The 20,277-nt window shown below is 44.0% G+C and overlaps 1 long non-coding RNA gene across 1 annotated transcript in view; it reads right to left on the bottom strand.

Annotated features, from left to right (window-relative positions):
* Positions 1-14,457: 14,457 nt before the first annotated feature.
* LOC144806596 (uncharacterized) overlaps positions 14,458-20,277 on the bottom strand; it is a 394,727-nt gene continuing 388,907 nt past the window's right edge. The window contains exon 9 of the long non-coding RNA XR_013605842.1: positions 14,458-14,837. This is a non-coding gene — a long non-coding RNA (uncharacterized LOC144806596). The remainder of the gene's footprint in view (positions 14,838-20,277) is intronic.

Genomic DNA, 20,277 nt, shown 5'->3' with positions numbered 1-20,277 from the left:
GTGTACCTGACCTAAGCCTAATACGTGGGCGGGAATAGAAAGTAGCAGTTTAAGTTAAGTTTGTTTTGCCAAGTGACTGACTCAAGAATTCTCTGCAAGGGGTTATTCAGTTCTGTACCTGGAATCTAGGATGGTTGAGGGATGGTATCTCTCGTCTTTGGTCTCGATATTCCAGGCTGCCTGCAAGGGCTGCCCGGAAGCGCCGGAGCTGGATTTCTCGGCAGGAGAAAGCAGCGTCTCGTTCTCAGCGCGTCAGGAAGGCGGGGCTGCGCCAGTGGGGTCTGCTCTGCTCTGGGCTTCGGCAAGTCTGGCTGCTCCGATCTCGTCACCACCGCGTGTGTTTGCTTAAGGCAACACCGGTAATATTTATACCTGTAAGGTGCCGAGATTGACGTAAGGATGGACATAGATACGTCAATAAGGATGTCATACGAACTGGTCGTTAGCACATTCTTTTGCTGAAGTTCTCGGTGAAATCAAAACAATGGCCGCAGGGTTTTTCCCAGGTTGTCATAGGTTTGATTCGTTTTGAGAACTCCGTATGCCTTATCAGGGGCTGGAGGAATATTGCTTGTCTAATTAGATGGCAAGCGTTATGACCTAATCAGATAACACGTTCGAGTGCCGTGGTGTGGCTTAATCAGATAACGGTTTCTGCATCATGGGATGGCTGCTAGTTAACTTGTTAACCAGAACAGGGTCAGGAATAGGGGGATCGATACAGAACCTATAGGAATACATCACACCCACTCCACGCTAACTATGGCCATATTTACTAATCTAGGCATAGTAAAACATACTGTAGAGTATCGTGTATACCTTACCACCCCAAAAGACATATAATGCATTTCGAATTATGTAATATACGGAAAAAAATAGTCACATGTACTATATGCACTCAAGTTGTAGAATAATGCTAAATTAATCACGCATATGTATACATTATTATTAGTCGAATATGAGAATTACACATGAAAATGGCTCTTAATACAGAAGAAAAAGTTCGAGACCATTTCATCACAGAATAAAAATAATTATGAACATACCAGCGGGCAGCTAATGTCTATAAAGTTTCTAAACATAGAATTTTAGTTCTCTAAGAATAGTTCTTACTTTAAGCAGAAGATAAGTGTCCCGAAAAATCGTAAAAATATTTTGGGGCTGCTGAAAAAACTGCTGTCCGTGAACTGGAGGGAAAATTGTTCATGCTACTTTATTATTAAAGTTGAAGGCCAAATTCAGGGTGTTGGGAACGCCGTGTGCTAGCTTGCTCAAAAGTCGTTATTTCTGCTCTGGTGAGAACATCATATCATTGAGACTGTCGAAAAAGCTGTCAACAGCTTCCTGTGAAAGTTCCACTAACTCGGAAAAAGGTGTAACCATGCATTCATGTGCATGATTGTCTCCATTGACGTTTTGATTAGTATTGCTGACAGAAGGTCGTACCTGATCGATGCTGCTTTCATCTTGAACTTCACTACCCCTTAATTGTAGTGGTGAAGTTTCCACGAATGCCGTCATCAGGATTGGCAGCCGTTGAGGGCAGCACAATGCATGAGCCGTTACCGGACCCAACAATGTTTCTGCATCCATAGGCGCATCCGATTGTAGCGTCAGACAGGTGTCCAACACGCATTCTTCTCCGCACAGCAAGCACCTTAATACAGGTAAAACACATCGATGCCACATTGGTCGAAATGAAAGAAACCAAGTCATGTTCAGGTCTCTAAGCCGGGATAGTCCCAGGATTTTTGACATCCGGTCCCGGTATCCAATGGCTCGGATTGTTTCTTCCCTTGTCGCAGGTGTTTTGTCTGTGACATGGTTTGCCATAACGAAATATAAGGACCAAGAATAGGATTCCTGCAATTAGTCCCAAAATGAGGGGAAGTCCGCCAAAAATCGAATGGACGAAATCTGGAAAAATACCCAGTATGGATTTGAATGGTGTTAATGCCATCGAAAATACTGTCTTAAATACTTTTGAGACTCCAATGGTATCAGAAATATTTAAGATTTCATTCAGGATTTCTGCGAAATGTATGGGGGAATTAGTTGATAACAATGAGTGAATCTCTGCAGTCGTCCTTGCGACTAGGAGATCATACGTTTCTTTTGATGACGTGAGTCTGGTCGGCGTCTGAAGAAGCACTGTTTTCATTCTGCTTAAAGTATCTATTCGAATAGAAGTAATTTTCAAGTTAGGCCATGCCCTTGCCTCCCTGTCTGGAAAGGAGCTGGGGAACAATAAGCGTCCACAGCACATGACCTTCGCAGTCGTAGTTATGAGATAAGGAATCCCGGGCAGTAAACTACAACATCTGCGATCCACAATTAGAATGTAACTCCCGTTATAGAGTCTTTTAAAGAATGGTTCTATCTCTGTTGCAGGTGCGCCTAGCTGGTGACATGAAAGGTTATTTGAGTTCCCTTCACAGGCTCCATGCAAACTAATTCCATTACACAGAAGTGTACCGCTTAGTGACATCGCACAATTATTGCCACTAAGAAACACTTTCTGTCCTTTATTACTGACACATGCATGTGAATAGGGCAAGTTCCATGTTGACTTAATGTACCCTTTTCCCAATTTTTCGTACATGCCAGCCTGTATATATTTTTGGCAGTATTGAAACCTGAAGGTTGATATTGGAATATTAATTATCCCATGTATTATCCATTCACTGACAGGTCGTTCTGACATTGTCACTGGTAATCTTTCGAGTTTCTCAATGCTCAGGATTGTATAATCAGCACACTTCTGTGCCATACTGATTTGTTTATCAGTAAGGTTAAAGATATTGAATAGTGACGTTGTGTTGATTAAACGCCAAGGCACATAGCCTGAATGTAGATTTTGTAACGTCCAGCCAAGCTGTACAATAGAACGCAATTTAGACTGACCGTGTTGTAACAACAGTAAGTCTTGCGATATTATGTCGATTGCGGAAGACACAATGCTGTCCAAAGAAAAAATTCTGGAGGACAGAGTCATTAACCCATTGTCCACTACAGAAAGTGATTTTTCCAAATTAATACGGTCAATTTCCCGTATACTTTCTGCTGTCTCAATTTGAGTTACCTTCCAGGCCTCGTTGTAAGCTGCATATACAGAGGCTGCTATGAAGCGTTTTTGACGCTGTTTGCGCGGTCTCAAAATGAAATCACGCAAGTCAGCACCATCAGTAAGTAAAGTTAGGTGTTGCTTAATTTCTGTCAGTGTGGAAGTTTGTAGCCATTGAAGGCAGAGTTTGCCCACACTGTAGGTGGTGATTATCCCTGGGTGTTGTCTTTGGGAATATCTAGGGTCTGGCCTGGTCAATGTGAACCCCTGTGTTTTGTTCAGGAATCTGTCTTGACAGTTATTAGTATCTGTGGGCCAGATTAACCATTGTTTCCAATCAGGATGTGTTCTGTTATGGTTTAATACATAGTTTACGTCTATCTCTTCATCTGTAGAGCTATTGCTGTTCATTGTTGGCTTTGGAATAGACGGTTTATTTAAGTCTTTGATTTTGGCTAGGCCAAGACAGGTAGTTTGTTGAACAGTGTCATTTAAAAATATAATTTGTTCTGGGATCATGCAGGCTCTAAACAATGATTCTATACCTTGTACTTGCCATTCTTTCGTACCCCAAACACTTTTTACTTCAACATTTTTGTCCCAATAATCAAAACCAAAAGTATTCATTTGTTCAAAAAATGAGTCTGAATATATCAATTTCGTGTTTGTAAGCATGGTCTTTGTCCCTGTCTTATTTGACAATTTGAAATAAAATGTTTCAGCATTACTTGTGTTGAACCCTGAAAAGTATGAATATTTGTCATAAAAGGTTCTTGAGCTTCCTTTTGGAGGGGTTGCACAATGTTCCCATTGATTATAATTTAAAACATTTCTAGGTTGTGCCGATTTATGTAGAAAATGGTTACCATACTGGTTGTTACAGTACATACTATAATAATTAGTCGAACCCTGCAAATAATCATGTTTGGTAAATTTAGCAGACATCACTAGGTCAGACATCATATCATTAACGCTTTCAAAGTCCCAATCATCAGCAAATGAGCTTGGTTTTACAAAGTCACTCAACGAGATCTTGATTTGGTGTGGATATTTCAGGATTTCAACCGGACCATAAATTTCATAGTCAGTGTTGTCCCATGCTACCCCACCCGGTATAGGATTGGCTGTGAAGTTGACTGAAGAAAGTTCTTTTTTCTCGACGTGTGAAGATGTGTGTGGTTTGAGGATCAAGTTGATTTTCTGGCTTGCTGTGTCCATTATAGCATATTTTCCCTCAATGAAGCGTCCCAAGCATAGTACCATGATGAGCCAAAGTATGAGGATAAATGCACCAAAGGCCACCCAAAATTCAATCCATGGAGAAATCAGATAGGTTTCTTTCAGTTGTTTCAAAAGTTCTTTCGCTTTATCTTTAAAGGTTTTTGTTGATGGCTGTGTTTTTGATTCACTGAGGTCTTCAGAGGAATCATCGAAGTTTATGAAGTAGCCGGATGCCGTTCTGTCAATTGTTCCAATTGCTTCAGGATTACTGTTTCTTGCATATTCGTTTGTTACTTCATTGTAGGTTGGTGTGTCTCTACTAAATGTTTTTATTTGGGTTTTTAGAGGTGTGAGTTCCAATGCATTGTTGCATAGTCCTTGTTGTTGTTCTGTAGGCGTTTCGAATGTGATTAGCCTCTTAGTTAGGACCTCTGTATTTGTAGCAAACCTTGGTGTTCTACTATTTATCGGGAGTCCACTTGGCCTACTGTTTGTTATCGGCCACATGATTGTGGTTTTACCAGGTCGATGGATACAACTCGGTTCTCCTTTTTACCAGCAAGCGGCGGTAGTACAACTGATCTTGTCCCGTTGATAGACAAGGCAGGAACTGCTTTTCTGTAAGAAGGCCCAAATTCCTTCTTTACCGCGATCTTTTCTCTGACTAGATCCCCGACTTTTGGAATCCAGACAGGTCTTGCTGGGACAGGTGGTGGTTTTTCAGTGGTTGTTGGCTGCTGTTTCAACTTTATGTTGCTCAGGTCTTTTCTTGTTTCGTTTAAGTCCTGCAAAATAGCCAAACGATCTTTGATATCAAAGCTTTTTTTTCCTTCACCACTGAAGTCTGACTGTCAAGATCTAAGACCAACATCCTCGTTCCAAACAATAATTCGTACGGACTGAATCCCCTCAGAGAATTTCTTGGCAGGTTGTTTAGACTACGTTGGACACTTATTAGATGTTTGACCCACCCAGCTCCCGAACCTAATATCCTTTCTGTTATAGATAGCTTTATGCCTTGGTTTTTTCTTTACACCATCCCGTATCCATCAGGAAGGAAGTGAGAAGAATCCCGCTGTGCTATGCTCATTTGGCCATGTTTCCCCACAGGCTTGAGGGCTAAAGTGAAAACATTGGTCAAACGTAGCATGCTCCTAGCGTATATGCCATTTAGACTCGCAAATCTTTGTATAACAGTCCCGACGTCAGCCGAGTGCTGGGGTCTACATTATAAGTGGAAACTAGTCTTTGTTTGTTAATAGGACGCCTTATTCACACTGGTCTTATTGATTATTGCTTAGCCCTTCTTGAGTGAAACGCCATGGTATTACACCGTTTCTCTCGCCGCTGCGATCTCTGTTGCAGTCCGGGCATTTTTTTACAAAAATGTGATGCTGCAGGCTCATGCCTGGCCACCAGTACACTGATTGTAGTTCTTCCAGAGAATCTTTTAGTTTGAGATGACTAAGATCCTCACCTATATGTGTGTCTACAATTAACAAAGTTCTCCTGTCCATGTTTGGAATTACTCTATCCCCCACTCCAGGGATTCGAGCAAAAGGAACGGAGTTTGCATCGATTATGTATGTATAATTGAGTGGATAGTTGATCAGTAGCGCTGAGCAGTCGCCTTTTGATGACGTTCTCACCGCCAGCACTGTTTCACCGTCAATGTATTTCACTGTACGCTTTTTTCTAGCTACGGAAGCCGATTTAGTTGCTACCGCTGTGGCTGTCTCAGCCAATGAATTCCCTGCAACGTGAACGCCATCACGCTGATGACTCAGTGTATGTATCACATGAGTCTTTGGTAGTTCTTTTTGTAACAGAACTATTTGTTCCCAAAGCAGTTTTTGCTTCATTGTTGCACCTGTGTCATCTTTGTAACCGTTTTGAATCCATTTCTGCAAATCGTTGTTATATGATGTGACGCAGTAATATGAATCGGACACTATAAGTGTCGGGAATTCGCGATCTGCATTATCTAGCGCCATTTTCAATGCTATTATTTCAGTCTATTCTTCTGAATTAGTTTCTACTGAATGTGTTTTTATTAGCAGAGGTCTCAGTTTTCCTCTGCGCCACACTTCTTTTGTAATCTCACATGTGGGGTTGTATGCTTGTTCTCCCCAAACGGAGGGTTGAGCATGTCCGTCTGTATAGATTACACAAGTGTACTGTTGTAATGGCAGAATGTCGATTGGCAGAGGGAATGTTCTTTCATATTCTAGATTTTTCAATTCTTTTAATTCGGGATCAAAGTAGTATTTTACTCTGTCCGTTGTAATTGAATTCACCCATTGTATCCATTCCGGATTCAATGCTGTTGTTGGTAAATTACATGGTGTTGTTAATGCCTCAAAGGCTGATTCTGCTGTTCTGACTGTGATACGTCTACCGTCAGCTTTATCTTTTTCTCTCGCTATTGCGGTTTGAACTGCATGAACAATGTTTTCTTTAATGCTGAACTTCTTTTCAGCTTCTGTGTACAAGTGTGATTTGAATGCAATTGGTACCTTTTCTCCCTCATTAGAGGTCCGGTATGTGAATCCGCATCTTCCTGGGATGACTCGAATCACAAGATTGCGTGTGTTATCACGTGTTTCTAATTTTGTTTTAATTAGCATGTCTGTTTGTAAGGATCTCAGAATTTCTGTGTGTATTTGAGTCCAATTGGTTCTTTTAAAATCTGGTTTTATTAGATCATAAAGGGGTTTGACCCTTTCTGCGTAATTTGCAATGTATGTTCTTCCGAAATTTAGGAAGCCTAGAATTGACTGTAGGTTTTTTAGTGTTCTAGGTGCTTGGAGTACGGCACATTTCTCTAGGAAATTGTCAGCCAGGCTTTTGCCTTCACTTGATAATTCATATCCTAAGAACAGGACTGTTAGATGGGCAATTCTAGATTTTTTAAAGTTGAATTTGTAACCCTCTGCTGCGAACCCAAGTATTATGGTGTTCACTCTCTTCAAGTGAGTATCCAAGTCATCATCTGTTAGGTATATGTCGTCGACATACGATAATGCTTCGTCATCATATGTTTGTAGTAACTCTGTTACTCTCGCTGAGAATAATCCTGGGCTGTTCTTGAACCCCTGGGGTAACCGACAGAATAGTTTTTGAGCGCCATTTATTGAGAACGCGGACAAATATCTGCTCTCTGGTGCTATATTTTGACAAAAGAATCCATTAGAGATGTCTAATGTTGTTTTGTATTTTTTGCGCACTATGTTATTCATTAGTGCAGCACTATGCGAGTTTTGCACTGCAAAAGTTTTGCAACATGAGTTTAGGTGTCTGTAATCCAAAACTAGACGATATGAATTGTCTGGTTTGGAGACCGGAAACAAAGGGTTGTTCATTTGTGAGGTGCAAGTTTCAATCACCCCCTGGTATTCTAGTTGATCTAGTATTTCTTTTACCTGTTTTTTAGCTTCTTGCTTAATTGGGTACTGTCTTTGTGCAGTAGGTTGTGATTTTAACTGGATTTTGTGAGGAGGAGAGTCCTCATCCCATCCTACATGATTTTTATATAAAGCAGGAGCTTGAGCTACTGCCCATTTTCTAGCAAGTGTGTATTTTTTATGAATTGGAATATGATTTGAGAAGGCAGGCATAATTATTTCTTCGCCATGAGGGCAGTCCCTGACAAACTCTGGTGGCCAGTCTTTTTCAGCTAGAAGGATGTCATAGCCCTTGGAGAGATTATCCCAAAATAGGCCCCTTATTTTTCTAGTCTTATCCCCTTCTATACGTAAAGTTATTTCATATATTTTGTGAGGTTTGCTAACTCTGGTGTCTGCAGTTTCCACTTGAAGGTATTCATTCGTGTCCACTGTCTCCAGATGATTCATAAGGACTTTGCGAGCTATGCTCACTTCTGCTGCGCTGTCTAGCATTGTCTGAGCCCATTCTCCGTTTTTCAGTTGTGTCCTCAGTATTCTCGGCATTGTTAATTACTTTAATACTGGCTACCTTCTTTTTTGGAAATTGTAATTTCTTTTTTAGATGAGCAGGTTCCTTGTCTTTGGACTTGACGTGCTCTTCTCTTTGTTCTGATCGTCCTCTTCTCTCCGATTTCTGCGAGGAAGTCTGAAAAGATTGAGAGGGGCGTGTATCAATTTCTTGATATCTATCAGGCTTCTTTATATTATCCCTATTTCTAAGGTTGTATTTTTTCCCAGAGGGCTCACTTTGGGGAGACCTGCGTCCTTGGTTCGGAGATCTTTCTCTCCGCCGAGGAGACCTTCCTCTGGACTAGAATTTCCTTTCTTTAGGATTGGATTGTTTGTTTCCATCCCAGCTCTTTTTTGTGATGTTAAATTATTATTAAAAAATACTTTTTCAGGACTTTCAATCAGTCGGGGTTTTACTGGTATTCCACCTAAACTATCTCTACCTAGTTCCTCATAGGATTTTTCTATAATTCTGGCAATTTCAGCTGGTTGGTCTGCTAAATCTGTCTCTTTTAACCTTTGGCGGATCGCCACGTTTGCTGCTTCTCCCTTTATGTTGGCTAGTAGTATTGCCGAGACCTGCTTGAAGTCTTTTAGTAATTTCATACCAAGAGTTAAAGCGGGTTCTGGACCGTATTCATCTTGAATTTGTTTTAGCACATCTGGTATTACCAAGATGGATGGAACACCATGCGTTTTTGTGTAAATGGAAGCAAAGACTGTACCCCAAGTGTCACAGTCCTCCACGTGTGGTGCGATTCCCATTGGAAGACAGATAGTCAGAATCCTGTGTTTTTCTAACGGGGTGGTGTCTGGAAACACCGCCTCTATTTGGGTGATTTTTTGTGCTAACCAGAATGGTATTTGTTCCTGTTTAGCTGGTACTTTACCTAGGCAGGACTGTATGTTCTGTGGTGTAATTTTATTTGTGTTCCCCTGATGAGGGGTCAGCTGTGGAATTTTAATTGCTGGTTGGATTGTTGAAGTCCACATTACATATTGGACTAATTGTCTATGTACTTTTATTAATTGTTTTAGTTGTATTAAAAGATCTGCTGCAGACATTCTTTCGATGTCTGGATGTGGTGTGTATCCGGCTAGGACCGGCCACGTTGCTCCTGGTCTACCTAAAGGACCGAGCCTGGTGATGTGATTATTATGTTTTAGGGCGCCATTAAACAAGAGCAGGTGCTCTTGAAATTTAAGTGGTACTTCCACCTCCTCGAAAGGAGTGTACTCATTAGGAGGTTCCTCTGTTTTGTAATAGTGGAAGTGCTTTGTTACAGCATTTGCTGCTGGAAAGTTTATCCATGAATAGAATACCTCTGTCTGCCGATATTCGTGTGCCTCAATTACGAATATGACTGTGCCACCTCTCGGTGTCAGTCCATTTTCTATAAGTTTTAAAGTTATAGATTTTCTTATGTTGACCGGGATGAGTATTATCTCCGGGTCTGCTGCTTGCATAGTAGTATCAGCTGCTACGAGTTCAGCTGCTATTCTAACTGCCTCTCTTTCATCATCACTTTCTGACATTTTACTGTTAGGAAGGTTATTCTGTTTGTTTGCAGATCAGGTTTCTTATGGAAGCAAAGATTAGATGCACAATATTTTGGAACATTGTATCCTTCAACGTTGACTAAACCAAGAACCATACATAGGAGTTTCCTCCTGCGAGGTTTGGCGGATATGACCTTTCACCCACTCCAGACGTCTTTGGAGTATTATGGGAAAAAAGGGGTCTGAGTGAAAAAGCACGACTGAGTTACTCTAATGTCTTGCATTAGTTTTATCGCCTATCCAAACGTTTGGGCGCCATGTAGTGTAGTTCCTATTATCCCAATAGGCTCTGCGCATTGGAATAATACCTTCAATAGTATAGGCCTAGACCAGACGTTAACTAGGTCTTCTATTGTCGATATTAGACTTAAAGTTTTGGGTTTGCCAGCTAGCTCAGAGTTCACTAGAAACTTTCTCGAATAGGCAAGGAGGAGTTGAACCTCCCTGGATAGACAAGAAGGGATTTAGTTTCTGACAACCATAGAACATGACAACTTTGCTCTCCCCTAATCAAGAGTGTATCTCTAGAGTCGTGTGAAAACAAAAGACAACTTATTTTACTCAGTCAGTACGTGCATTCTTAGTCTCACCAGATTGTAGAGAAAAGGAAGAGACGGGCGTGTTCAATAAAAGATGGTATTTATTGATCAGTCTCTTTTCTCATACAAGAGAAATGGATCGATATTATCGCAATACTTATGGTTAAGTAAAGTGCATACAATAAAAGCAGAAGTATAAAATAATACTGTAAAAACATTTATATGGTTTCTAAGCCATAAGGTGGTTTAAAATGGATAAAATAGATACATACACATATACATTTGACTAATCGTACTCAACTGGTGTTTCTAACTACGCCTACCCCAGTGTACCTGACCTAAGCCTAATACGTGGGCGGGAATAGAAAGTAGCAGTTTAAGTTAAGTTTGTTTTGCCAAGTGACTGACTCAAGAATTCTCTGCAAGGGGTTATTCAGTTCTGTACCTGGAATCTAGGATGGTTGAGGGATGGTATCTCTCGTCTTTGGTCTCGATATTCCAGGCTGCCTGCAAGGGCTGCCCGGAAGCGCCGGAGCTGGATTTCTCGGCAGGAGAAAGCAGCGTCTCGTTCTCAGCGCGTCAGGAAGGCGGGGCTGCGCCAGCGGGGTCTGCTCTGCTCTGGGCTTCGGCAAGTCTGGCTGCTCCGATCTCGTCACCACCGCGTGTGTTTGCTTAAGGCAACACCGGTAATATTTATACCTGTAAGGTGCCGAGATTGACGTAAGGATGGACATAGATACGTCAATAAGGATGTCATACGAACTGGTCGTTAGCACATTCTTTTGCTGAAGTTCTCGGTGAAATCAAAACAATGGCCGCAGGGTTTTTCCCAGGTTGTCATAGGTTTGATTTGTTTTGAGAACTCCGTATGCCTTATCAGGGGCTGGAGGAATATTGCTTGTCTAATTAGATGGCAAGCGTTATGACCTAATCAGATAACACGTTCCAGTGCCGTGGTGTGGCTTAATCAGATAACGGTTTCTGCATCATGGGATGGCTGCTAGTTAACTTGTTAACCAGAACAGGGTCAGGAATAGGGGGATCGATACAGAACCTATAGGAATACATCACAGCGGTAGAAGAAAGTGGCGAGGGAGTCGCACAGGGCTTGCAATGGTGGTATGTCGGTGTTGGAGCTGGGGTTAAAGAGTTCCTTCACGATGTTGAAGAGCTCTTTGCTAATGTGTGCAGTGTTGTCGAGTCGGTCTTTGAAGGATGTCCTCTTGGCAGCCCTGATGAGATGGTGGTCGTTGCAGATGGCGTCCTTGTGTGCTGCGTGGCTGTCCGGGGTCAGCTCACTTTGCCATTTCTTCTCTAGTTTCCAGCAAGCTCGCTTGGAGGCTAGGAGTTCTGGGATGAACCAGCTGGCTCTCTTGTTGGTGTCTCTGTGGGGGGGTTTCTTCAGCGGGATGAGGGTGTTGGCGCAGTCTTCGATCCAGCGTCTGAGGCTTTGGGCAGCGTCGTCGGTGTTGGAGGGTACAGTGGGTGGGCTGAGAGCGAGGTTTGCATGTAGTTGGTCTTCGGTGATATTGCTCCAGCAGCGGTGGGGGATCTGTTGGATGTGATGGTGAGTGGTGGGTTTCTGGAAGGTGAAGTGGATGCAGCGGTGATCGGTCTAGAGGAGTTCGGTGGTGTGGTTGAAGGAGACGTGCAGGCTAGAGTAGAAAACGGGGTCAACCGTGTGGCCGGCGAAGTGGGTGGGCGCTGTGACGAGTTGTCTCAGTCTGAGGTTGGTGAGGTTATCGATTAGCGTTGTGGAGTTGCTGTCGTTGTTGTTCTCAAGGTGAAAATTCAGGTTTCCGAGGAGGATGAAGTCAGAGGAGGTCATGGTATGCGTGCTGATGAAGTCGGCGATGGAGTCGCTGTACTGGGGACGGAGTCCTGGGGGTCGGTAGACATGGGGGCCTCTGAGGGTGGAGTTGGGGTCTGTGTGGTTCTGGAAATGCATGTGTTTGGCGGTGCTGAGAGTGTCATCGGTGCTGGACGAGACGCTGATGGTGCTCTTGTGGATGATGGCAATTCCTCCTCCGACTCAGTTTGTGTGGTCGCGGGTGATCTTGTAGTCGTCTGGGATGGCTATGGCGATGTCGGGTGCGGAGGAGTCGTTCATCCACGTCTCTGTCAGTTAGGCGACGTCTGGGTATGTTGTGTCAAGCAGGTCCCAGAGCTCGATGGCGTGTTTGTGTGCAGAGCGGGTGTTTGGTAGAATGCATTGGAGGTGGTTGAGGTATTTCTTGGCAGGTGGTTCGTTGGGTCTGAGGCTGGTGTAGCTGCAGTTCTGGCAGGTGAAGGGGCCGTGTGTGCGTTTCGGGGTGGCCTTGAGGCAGGTGTGGGTCCATCCGGGGTTGAGGGCGTGCAAAGTACTGGCATCGTAGTGGCAGCATTCCTTGTGGTGGGTGCGGCTACCAGGGGTTCTGGCGCTGGGCGTGGTCCAGGCGCCGACGGGCACAGACGGGCTTGCCTTAGGCGAGCCTTTGGCGTTCCAGTGGCACGCCCGCTGCACGTGGCCATGCAACGGCTGGCATATATGGGGAGGTGGGAGGGAGGAGGCAGCTGGGAGGTGGGGGCAGTGAATGGGGCGGGGCCACAGGGGATGCAGCAGCGGGAGCGGGCGACTAAGGGAACAGAAAGCAAAGGGCATAAAATAGTGGGGCAGCGAGTGGAACAGAAGGCAAAAGGGCATGAAAATGCAGGGGCAATGAATGGACCAGAAGGAAAACAAGCATTTGCAATGCAATAGGTCTCGCATTAATAAAGTTTGAGCTTTTGGCATTGCTAATAATAATGCAACACCAATAGCTCAAACATTCAGTAATGCGAGACCTATTGCATTGTTAAAGCCATTTGCTTTGCTATACAATGCCATTAGCAAAGCAAATGGCTTTAACTTAATCAAAGGCGAGACCTATTGCATTTTCAATGCTTGTTGTTAAAGGCATCCATTAAGAATAAAGGCTGGCTTCACATAATTAATCTGCATTATTTATCCTCTGAAAAATGTATAGGCCATTTTGCTCCCTTGTTTATGACGCTTAGGGTCTGCTACATATGTAAATTTGTAACTTTTATTACTGATGAGTTTTCATTTGTGAGCTTTAGAAGTTAAGGGCAGATGGCTCATATTACTATGGTTGAAAAGATTGTGTTGCTTGTGCGACGAAGAAGTAGAAACTGCTGTACATATGCTACTATGTGAATGACATATGTACAATGTCACAAAGCACAGAACTGTCACCATCCCTACCAGAATGTAAGCATTTTGCGGAGAGTGTGCTGTTTTTCCTTTTCTGGAGCTTAAGTGTAATCATGCATATATGGCTGTAGTGTTTTTTTTAGATGGTTGCCAAAATATGTACATTAGAATAGTGTTTTGTTTTCTTTTAGTAAACAGTTGCATGAATTAGAACATCGCATAATCTCTTTTACTCAATTATTTCAATGATTTTTTTATAAATGTAAATAATTTCACCTATTTCATTAAACTTCGTTGAAAGGGATTATTTTTCAGCGAAGCGTACGATACTTCTCACTCTTAGAGGAAGAAATTATTTTAAAGCCGAACAATATATGTATGTTTACTTATCCTGTAAAAGAACTGCATGTTGCCTGCAAGAAAGAAATGTACATATGCGCGGAAGGAAGCACACAGACACATGCTCTATTACCTCGAAGTGCGCCTTATTTTCAAGAAAATATGATTTGCTGACACTCGAGTCCTTAATTGGCAAATAACATTTTCGGCTTTATACCGATATTAAATACGATTTAGGTGCTATGCGATGACGTTAACGATTCTGCTCTGAAAAAACACATTCCTCCGACGGGAGGTATAGTTCTCTCTGCAACAAACTCGTGACTTGCGTGGAAGGAAGTGGACGGGAGTCGAGGGAGCCAGGAAGAGCGGATCAGCCAGCACTGGCCAGAGGCTGTGGTGAATGTCTGCAAAAAACCCCACAAAACAGTCAAAACACTGGCCCATATACTGACCTTTCATATCAGCCCATCAGGCACTGCCTGATTTCCCAAAAGATTGTCAAATAAAAGTTCCCTTTTGGGCACAGCTTTACATATTGAGCACACTTTATGACCACACCTCATTCATACAAGAGCAAAAAAGAAGGATTAAAAAAGACAATTTATTAAATCACAAATTGATTAAAAAATGCTTATCTTTTTTTGACATCAAATATACCAAATATTGAGCAAAGTTCTTCATCAACAAATATTAATACACATTAGAAATTCATTATAAAACACAAGTGGGAAACAAAAGCCAAAGGAATTGATGAATCCAATTAGCATGAGGTAAGTACAGTAGTGACATATGTAATCCTACTCTGATATTTAAAATAATTTTCCACCAGAGTTGTTATCATCAAACTTAAAGTACTTTCACTCAAATATAAAAAGGGCATCGACGCGTTTCGGTGGGCAAGATATTTGGAAGCCAACACCTTCAGGATACAATAGTTGAATCCCACAAAATATTTAAAATATCTGAAATACAAGAAGAGATATCTTAGATAGGCAATTCTCCAGCCTTTTATCCTAAAAGCAACGATAAACAATTTAATTAACTTTTAAAAAAACCTCCTTAAAGCTTCATGTATACAAATACTCTTTCCACCATTCATACTAACATGCTACCATGATTTCCCAATAGGCCAGTCCGGCCCTGATTAGAATTGAACAGTGCTTAATTTGAGCCTGAGGTTTCCAGTGCTCAGCACCAGAACTTAATTGTCAACACCAGCAGCGCTTGTAGCAGTGTTCCACAAAGTGGTGCTGTCTGAGATGACCACAACAACAGTCAATTATTAATTCAGTATACAATAAAAATGACTATTACTTACCGCCCAAACCATTCTTATAGCTTTGGGGGCCTGGAATAGGCCGAATTGTAACGCTTGTAAGATTGTGATAGTTAGCAGTTGTGTTGTTGCTATCATAGGCAGCACCAGCAGGGGCAATGTGTGGTGCAGGCTGCAGTGGCCTCCTGAGGAGAGTCCTGGCACTATTTTTTTTTTACAAATTAAGCACTGGAGTTGAAAAATCTCTTAAGAGCAGCAGATGAGGATCTTTCCTGTGGAATTCATTTTCTGTTCTTAGTGTTTATTGGTACTGATTAAAACCGGTCTTTTCCAAACTTTTCGTCGTGTCACTTGTCTCTCCAAAGGGCCCTGAAGCAAACGCTCACTGGAAAGACGCTGTCAAAGTGCCACTTGAGTCTGCTGCAGATATTAACCCTTTGGGAGTCGCCGGTCAACATCAACAACATCATTCATTCTGTAATGCGGCTCAGTGAGATGCCTGCCGGAGGGATCACTGCTGGCGGCATGTTTGGGGTAACGCTGAAGCACGAGGAGGAGGCTCCTACCCAAGTGGAGTTGTGATTTATTCTTTCTACCACTCAAGGACTTCTAAATACACCGCGTGGCACTTGCATCTACATACAGAGAAAGCGAGTGGTGAATGGTTAACACTCATTAGAAAATTGGAATGTTGGGAGCTCCATTGAAAACAATGGAGTGCTCCGGGCTTATAATGCCTGGTATAAGCCCGGAGCTCCATCATTCCAATGCTTCTTTGTTCTCAGCTCTGGCTGTGAACAAAGGCTTCAGGGAGCCTGAGGGGATTCCAATCCCCTCACGCTCCCATAAGGCTTTGTTTCTTTTTGTTAGAACATTCTGCCCTCTAGTGGCAGAATGTTCTAATAGCCTTATAGCCCTTCGTAGCTGGGCTATACCGGCTATTAAAGTCCCTCTCCCTTGTTAAAGGCCCTCGCCTTCGGCTCAGGCCTTGAACGCTGGAGAGGGCCTTTAATAGCCGGTATAGACCTCTACAGCGGGCTATAAGGCTATATTAACATTACCATATGGTCACCTCCAAGAGTGTCATTACAATGTGTGTGTACAAAGCGCACAATATTTTACAAAGGATGTGGGGCACTCACAAACCTCCTGTATATGTGTACAGATATAGAGACCCCGAACCGCGGAGGATGTGGCCCCGCCTTGTAGAGCAGCGATGACTACTTGTAGCGACATCTGTTGTTGCCTCGAGCATGTTTTGCTCTTTGACATAAGTGATAAAGACAGGACTGCGGTGAGGTCTGTACCAGAACAGTCTGCAATGAGAACGCTGACAGCCGAGAACTGAGTAGTACACTTTCACAATATGCGCTGGGTCTATTTTTAGTGAATGGCCCCCTGGTATCAGCTGGACAGTTCATGCATTTCTTTCTATGAAAAGTTTCCCTGTTAATGATGGAATGTACGGGAATTGTATTTTAAGCAAAAATCAATAGGTGAGCAACAAGTCATGCCAGTGAAGCTCTACTGAATAAACTGAGAGAGGGAGGATGAGCAGAAAAAGACAGAGCGCTGAGCAAGGGGACAAGCACAGAAATGAGAGAAGAATGAAACGAACTGGACTCCGGAGGCGGGGGGGGTTGCTGCTCCTGAGTTTTTCACTGCTCAGTGCCCAGCAGCCTGCCTGATTCCTCCTCTGCGGCGATGCCTCGCTCCTACCTCGGATGCAGCTGCCCCCTCACCTGCTGCAGCTTCACAGGCAAAGGAACATCACCACGCTGCCGAAGATCACACAAAACCTGCTTTTCCAGATGAAAAGAGATCTAACCGGCCTGCTTTTACCCACAATCCCCATGACGTGTCCGGTCGACATACTTTCAATTCTTTCTCGGGCAGAGGGGCCGTGAATTGGGAGCCGCGAGCAAAATGACGAAGCAGAAAGCCCCCTCCCCCCTTGGACGTTGACTGAGATTAGTCAGAGCAGCGCCAGCAGAGTACATCCCGGGGTTAGCGAGCCCTGCCACATTCACACATGGGATCGGGGGAGGTGCCCCAAAAAAATAAATAAACAGCGGCCGTGAAATGGGAGCCGCGAGCGTGCCAGTGGAACAGAAGAGCTTGATGGGGGCTAGGGGAGGGCAAAACCTCCGTAAGTAAGTTAAAGCAGATGGCGGCCGTAAAACGGGATCTGAGCTAAGAAAAAGTAGTCCCTAAATAGACTGATTACAGCACAGCAGCGTAACTAAACAGTAGTTAGTCGGTGCTGCTTCCTGCAAAACGGCAGCACAAAGGAAGAGACGTTTTGCATCCCAAACCAACCATAAGCAAGATAAGAAAGAGCAATGCAATGTTCAACAAATGGCAAGCAGCAGCACATATTAGCTGCCAATAGGCGGAGTTTCACTCAACATTTACATTACTTTAGTCCCGCTGAGACAGCGCACGCGGCGCATGCGCCGTCCAACACGAGACCTAAAAAGGGCAGAGGGTAACAGGGGCAGCTTAAGGACCAAAAGGCAAAGATGAGCAGAGAGACACAGAGACAGCGAGGGGTACAGAAAGTAAAACCGCGCAGAGAGACACGGGGACAGCAAGGGGAACAGAGGGAAAAAACAGCACAGATCAAGTACCGGCAGCGGGGGAGGACAGAAAACAGCAGTCACAGGCACAACAATGACAATAACGGCAATACAGTGAATACAATACACTACAATACAATAAATAGCGGAAAAATAGCAGAGATGAACAAACCTATAGCCTACCACTGGCCACCAGGGATGAGGCGCAGGAGGGAACCAGCAGGTGGAGGAGGGCCTCAAGCTTCCTCAGCAGCGGTGGCTGGGGCAGGGACACACAGGCGGTGCGGTGTGGTGCGGAGGGGGAGCGACCTACCTGGTAGGATCAAGGGTCTTTCCCCTCACCGCGCAGCGGCCAACATATATGGGGAGGTGGGAGGGAGGAGAAGCTGGGAGGCGGTAGGTGGGGGCAGCGAATGGGCAGTCAGGGGGACCGGGCCACAGGGGGCGCAGCGTCAACAGCGGTGAGGGGCGACTAAGGGAACAGAAGGCAAAGGGCACAAAATAGAGGGGCAACAAATGGAACAGAAGGCAAAAAAGGGCAGAGGGTTACAGGGGCAGCTTAAAGAAGAAAAGGCAAAGACGGGCAGGGACACAGAGACAGCGAGGCGTACAGAAGGTAAAACCGGGCAGAGAGACACGGGGACAGCGAGGGGAACAGAGGGAAAAAACGGCACAGATCAAGTACCGGCAGCGGGGGAAGACAGAGAACAGCAGTCACAGGCAGTGTTCCCTCGAACGTGCGCACCTGAGCGCGCGCCCACATCAGTGCCCCCGAGCGCGCAGTGCTGTGTGTGTGGCGCGCACACACATCCCCGAGACCATTAGCGCCGCCACTGCAGCGCGAAAAACGGGTATTTCAAACTTTCAGAGGAAGAGGAATTTAGCAAGTGCTCCCTCCGAAGGAGGGAGCACTTGCTAAATTTCTTTTGTTTTCTAGAGTGCAACTGTGGGGCTCATTATTTGCTTTTGTTTAAGTGTTCGTGTTAATGGCAGAGCCCGTCAGGAGCTGCGATTATAATGAATGCTTCAAACAAAAGCAAACAATGTGCCCCACACTCACACTCTAGAAAATGAAAGAAATGCAGCACCAAACACAGTGTGTGCTTTTAGAATCACCTAAAAGCACACGCTGTGTTGAGGGAAGATGGTTCTAATTCTAGGTCGCCGCAGTCAGCAGCGAGTGATCTTGTGCATTATAAACGAGGGCAGTTCAAAAGAACGTTTATCTGCCTTAAGCGCTATGTGCAGCTGGGAGTTATCTTTAAAGTGCAATGGTCAACAACAAAGACGCTTTTGCTGTTCGTAAGGGCCACCAAGCCTAAATCACTAAAACCATCACATTATATATTACATTCTTCAATTGGAGATAATTCTGTAATAATGCTCACGGCGACGGGGGCCCTTTTGAATATGGCACTGTTAAGAAACCAGAAGCGTTCCTAATTGCAGATAATTTTATGAATATGCACCGTTGCGGTGGAATTCTACCCCGGGCAGGCTCGAGAGACAGGGGCGGGGCGAAGGCTGGTATCTTGGCCAATGGCTCCAAGTTTACTGGCCCGTCCCAAATTGTTATTTCGCGAAAGGGCATCATGGGGCAGTCTTTGAAAGCTGGGAAATCTAACATGTGCAGGGGAGTCATGGAGCTGTGGGAGGGCGAAAGGCTAATGAATGCAAAACGTAGCCTAATTAATGCAGATCTGCAGTGCTGCTTCCCCAGCATAATAAAAGCCTAGTTCTAAGAAAGCAGTTTACTGCATCTGTGCTTAATTCTTAGTGGTAATGAGAACCTAACCATCCTCCCAAGTGCACAATTATACAGGCTGAGTAATTACATCGGATTTGTGTTTTCATGCCAGCACACTGAGCATTTAAGTGTGCATGTTTTGTAAGCCTTGCAAAATGCCTTTTTACTCAACTCTGACAACTACAGCAGAGATTCACACATAAACACCCTGCTCACTACAAACTCACAAAGATACAGCAAAGCTTCTACTCTGACATTCAGCTTGTACTCAACCAAGCACACCTCATTCTGCAGTCACAGTCACACCTCTCACACTACACTCACACAGGCATGTCTCTCACCCTGCTATCCCATAGGCACATCTCTGACCCTGCAGTCAACCAGGCACAATGCCCACCAGGCATCCACACAGGAACAATGCTCCCCCTGCACCACACTGGCACAATGCTCATCCCTGCATTCACACAGGCACAATGCTCACACCACACTTACACTCCACATATTACCACTTAACACCACATATTTCAACTCCACCTAATTACACCCTACTCAATACCACATAAAAACACCTCAGATAATACACTGTATGCCACATAACAATCCATATAAATACACTCCATTCCAAGCCACATAATTCCACTCAACATAATTTCACTCAATGCCACCTTGTTCCATGGACCACTATTCAACTTCACACAAATCAATTACACGACACACCACATATATCCAAAACACAACATAAAATGCAACATCATACAACAAAACTCAACAGCACAATGCAAAATTAAACTCCACTACAT

This window comes from Lissotriton helveticus (assembly GCF_964261635.1).
Source record: "Lissotriton helveticus chromosome 1_1 unlocalized genomic scaffold, aLisHel1.1 SUPER_1_unloc_9, whole genome shotgun sequence".
Classification (NCBI taxonomy): Eukaryota; Metazoa; Chordata; class Amphibia; order Caudata; family Salamandridae; genus Lissotriton; species Lissotriton helveticus.
Note: the sequence above shows the minus strand (reverse complement) of the source record. Positions and strands in the feature narration are given on the sequence as shown.